Source organism: Mus musculus, chromosome 1 (genome assembly GCF_000001635.26).
Source record: "Mus musculus strain C57BL/6J chromosome 1, GRCm38.p6 C57BL/6J".
NCBI classification, from domain to species: domain Eukaryota; kingdom Metazoa; phylum Chordata; class Mammalia; order Rodentia; family Muridae; genus Mus; species Mus musculus.
The window spans coordinates 51,617,039-51,622,473 of record NC_000067.6 but is presented as its reverse complement, the minus strand read 5'-3'; positions in this window follow the sequence as shown (position 1 = coordinate 51,622,473).

The window sequence follows — 5,435 nt, the reverse complement described above, 5'->3', positions numbered from 1 at the left end:
CTTGGTTTTGTTTAGGAATTCCAAATTCCTTTATTTGTGATGGATCAGAAGCTGTCCGGCATACAGGCTGCATTCAGACGCAGGCCCTTTGATGGATCTCACACTATTCCTGAATGTACATGGCTGAATAGCTCTCAAGTAACCATTCACTGTCTGTCTGCCATCCATGCTTTTAAGTAGCAATTCAATTCATGGACCTTCAAGTCCTCTCCGAGAGATTAGCTGGTGACTTTGTCAATGACTAGGAAAATGTGATTTTGTATTTTTGTGAGACTTGCCAGGTTGCTTTGTGCTGTTGAATGGGCTATCTCTCTGGCTCCTCAGTTCAGATTCCTGCAGATCTGCTGGTTGAAATGGGAAATATTCCAAGTGGTGGGCTATAGCCATAACCCCATCTATGCAGCTGTTTTTACATGTCAGGCGATGGAACACTGTCCATGCCGAGGATTTTGAAGGGTGTCTCAAAGGGCTCAGATTAGGGAATGACAAACTGTGGACCAGATCCCTGGATTAATCCACACCTCCTGTTCTCCGCCCTCCAACCCTGAGTTCATTGTAAGCACACTTTTTTCCCTTTACCTTTTAAGTGGTTGGAAAGGTAGAAAAAGTATTTCAGAACACACTTACATGAACTTCAGGCTCCATTGTCCCTAAGTAAACTGTTATTGGAACACACCTTCCTTTCCATGCTACCCAAGGCCACTTTTGCATTATTAAGTTGAGTGACTGCTGCAGAAATCATATGGCTCACAAAGCTTAACATAGAGGCCATCCCTTCATCAAATACCTCCCAGTTCCTTTTTATGTGCCAGATACTTTGCTAAGCATTGGAAATAGAAGGATATGGAGAACAATTCTTCCTGGACGGTTCAATTTACCACTGTGGGATAAGGTAAATGCAAAGTAAATAATGAGATAAATAATGTAGTTGAGATGTATGCAAAGTGCCACAGGCAGAGAAGATGGATGGGCTACTGGACAATCTCCACAGTGGGCAGAAGCAGGGGGTGGGGGGCGGGCTTAATAGCTGCTGCATCTCATGCACTACTGTACACTTCGTGTTAGTCCTCACCAACCTCCCTTCTCATTCATGTTTATTTGGTTATACGGCAACAGGTCTTACGGGGCAGGGGGATACATTCTAAGACTCACAGTAGATGCCTGAAACACTGGAATATACTCAGCCCTGTAGATACAGCTATGTATACCTAATGACAGTGGGGATATTTCCTAGAAGGTGTTGCTAAGCAACTGCATTCTTGTAAGACCATTGCAGAGTATACTTACATAGACTAAGATGTCTCCAATACCACTAGGTAGTATAATCTTTTTAAAAGAAAGATTTTATTTGGATTTTTATGTGTATGAACGTTTGCCTTGATGTATCGCAGGTGTGCCTGGTGGCTGTGGGGAGGGAAGAGGGCAAGGGATCCCTTGGATTGGAGCTCTAGACAATTATGAGCCACAGTGTGGGAACAGAACCTGGCTCGTCTTGGTGAGCAGATAGCACTCTTCATTGCTGAGCCACTCTGCAGCCTCTAAGCATTGTGATCCTTCGGAGTACCTTTGTGTGGTCTGCTCTGACCACAGTATCTTATGACACCAGCCTATATTGTTCCTATCCATACCTAAATGAAATTTGGTGTACAAATTAAATACAGTAAGAAATCAACAAAAACAAGGGTAATGAACTCGAACAAACAGAAAAATACACGGAATAAAAATGATTTAAAATGTGACCTTTTATTTTTCAATTTTCCCATTTAACATTTTCAGATTACAGCAACTGAACCCATGGAAAAAGAATGCAGATGGAAGTATTATGTTGCTCATAGCATGGATAAATTTTCTATTCTATTTTTCACCTTTATGGGTAGACGCAGGTACAGTGTTGATGTCAAGTGTCAATGCTGGACTTGCATTGTTTGGATTGCCCCTTCTCTCTAAGGATCACTTTCCTCAACCACGTGATAAGCAAAATCTGCCTGAGAGGATTTTGAGAAGGTTCAGTGTGTAAAGCACTCAGTGAAGCACAAAACACGACACAGGAAAGACAGGCAGTAAGTGACCACTGATGCCAGGCGCTATCACCCGCATTCTCATTGCTACCTGTTTCCTGGCTCCGTTCCTCCCAGCCACAGTCTACTGGTTATAGGGACAGCAGGTGCAAAGGCATCCGAAATTGTGGTTAATGCTGCTTGAAGCTACTCCGATGAATGTGTGTCGCATGTACAAAAGTACGGAGGCATCAGATCATATGGGTAGATTTAGCAGACTTTATTACATTTTATTCTTTAAGAAGATTCAGGTCTGACTATGGAGGTGAGTAAGAATAGATCAAAAATAGTTGCGATTGTATCAAAGAATGAGGGACAAAGCTAAAACCATGTGTCACAGGCAGGGTCAGGGATGGCTGACAATGACAATAATGATGGTGCCTTCCCCACTGTGATCCTAGAAGGACCACAGGGCATGTACATTAAAAGGTATGCAGTAACTGACTCTTGAATGGACACATGGGATGATGCTTCAGGTAACGGAGACAGTTTAGTACAAGAGTATTTGGGCAAAGGTGCTAAAATGACACGTTTGAGCCCTGTTGTCAGTGAATTTGTGAATGATCCCCAAGGTTGTGTCTATAGGCAATAATGGCACAAAGGAAACAACTGAACACATAGCTGATCAGCAAGGGGTGTTATTATGACAAATGTATTTCTTTGTGTGTGTATGTGGGGGGGGGGGTGGTGCTCGTGGCCGCCACACTGTGCATATGGAGGTCAGAGGAAAGTTTTTAGGAGTTGCTTCCTGATTTCCTCTTCGATGAGGCAGACTTTTCTTGTTTCTGTTGCAGAGTACTCCAGGCTAGCTGCCTGGGAGCTTCCAGCCAGTTCTCCTGTCTTGCTTTCCAGCTTTAGGAGTGCTGGGATCACAGATGCATGCTGCTGCACCTGGCATTTCAGAGTGGGTTCTGTGACTCAAACTCAGATCACCAGGTGTTTTGGGACAAGCATTTTACCCACAGAGCCATTTCTTCATCCCGAATGAGATTTTAAAAGCTCATGGAACACAAATAGAAAAGGGACTACCACCACACAAAGTCATAGAACTAGCCCAAACGAGAAAAAACAAGCCACAGAAAAGTGGAAAAAGACAGAAGGGCTGGAACCTAGGATCATCATTACTAATAAAGGAACTGGCAAACTGACATAAATTTGGCTGAGTTTTCAAGGCTATAGCTTTACTTCTGTCTTCCAGATTCTGGGATTATAGGTGGGTGCCACCAGGCTGAGCAAGAACGTAGCAATGTGCTGAGATGGATTTTGGGGCTCCCAAGTTCAGGAAAGATGTATACTCATTATAAAATACACAGAGAAGATGGATGAGAAGAAGAGAGGCAAAGGGCAGAATCTGTGAATGTGCATATTGTGGTGCCCATGAAGGGCCATGAGCAATAAAGAAGAGAGAATGTTATCAGTCAGGGTTGAGGATGTTCAAAAAGTCAAGGTTGGGTGAGGTGGGTGCCAACACGTGTTGCTAGCACTTGGGAAGTGGAGGCAGGTGGGTAAAGAGCTCATAGGTACATGAGACACACACAATGGCAAACACACAAAAGCCAACCCCAAACCGAAGGTTTCCAGGGAATGGCTGTGTCAACAGAGCCAGGGGGAAGCATGAAGGATACAGATGGAAAGAGAGTATTTTATCTTCAGTTCATTGAACACCTTTATGCAGGGTTGTCCCACCAGAATATTAGCATTTTGATGCTTTAGTGGCTCAGTGCGTAAGAAGGGAGGTAGCACCCCATCAACACTTCTTATGATTCCATGGAGACACACTAGTTCCACATGAACTTGAATTTAATAAGCACCAGCCTGCGGAATGAAAAATGCTTATCATAGTAGCCGCCTCTGGATCCTTGCTGCTCTGTTCATCCAGGGCCCTGGCTTCTTGTCTATGCCTCAGAGAGAAAGCCAGCTATTATCCTAAAAAGAAAAACCCAGGCTAAGCAACCAAAGCTGTGAACTTCTAACCAGCAGAGGTTATACCACCAAACTAAAACAAAAAGGCAACAAATATTGTCACTGTGTCATGTAGAGTTAAATGTCTTTCTCACTGCACACAAGGCACCACGAGCTGGAGAGAACACCCCAGAGGCATTTTTTTATTGGTTGGAACAGCAAGAAATAAAGACTAAGATAAATTTAATATTTAACTCTAAATCTTTAGTCTCCCTCATTAGCTGACTTGCCTGCAGCCACATTGCTGTAAATTAAACGGCCTGTGCTGGTGTGTTGCCAAAACGCACATTCGGTGAATGTTAACAGTGCTCATTCTAACACCCCGATCAGGTTAAAAACCAAAAGTAATCTGTTTGCCATCAGGAGAGGTCGTTAGAAAGAGTGGTTAACAAAAACAAGCTGTTAACTTCTTCTGCAAGTCTGAGTTAGAGGCTGGTACCATTGCCAGCCCCCATGCTGGGGTTTGTGGGACACAATTCACATAGCTAAAAGCAGAGTGTTCTTTGGCTGGGGAATCTCCTCACAGGGAGTCTCAGTGAGGCTGGTTTAGGTTCTCTGGTCAAATCCTTACCACAGTATCATTGTCCAGAGGGATGAAGAAGATGCCTTCAGTCGGGAAGCCGATGAAGATACAGTGATGCCTTTGTGTGCAATGCCACAGAGAAGGGCCCAGGGCTGAATTGCACAGGCAGGGGAGCCTCTGTGCCAGGTCAGAGAAACTCCTTCCTGTGAGCAACTGGCAGAAATCAGGTTTGTTCCTCTCCCACCGCTAACGCATTTGTCATTGTCTTCATTTGTACGTGTGACAGAGAACCAGGGCTCTTATTCTAGAAACGCTGACTGGGCAGCACAGACTGCTCATTATGCAAGAAGAAACCCCTTTAAAGAGTACAAAGGGTGAGCTGCATGTTCCCTTGTGGGGAATGTTTGTGCTTTGTATCGTGTGTGCGCACAGAATTCCTCTATTCAAAACGAAAAACAAAGCAAGCAAAAAATGCAAACAGGGAGAGAAGTCACATTAAATTATATCTGTGCTAAAGGGTAATCTAGGACATATTAAAATATTAGAGAGCTTATTTGCACAAATAGGAGTTCACAAGGGAGAAGATAATTTTTACTTCAGCGTTCTCACCTCTATTAGACTCAAGACACCAGCAATAAACACATCCTACATCCTTCCACCCGTCAGCCTCATCTGACTCCATTCTGGAGGTATCAGTAGGCCTGGTCTTAGCCCAGATTTTCTCAACCTTGGCTGCATTCTAGAATTGCCTGGGTAGCACTAATGTCTCTCAGTGCCCTATCAACACCCAACTCCCACCCCAGACCAAGTACAGCATTGTCTGTAGGACTGTGGTGTGGGTATGGGTATCTTTTAATGCTTTCTAAATGCTTTGAACAAGGAGCCAAGTTTGA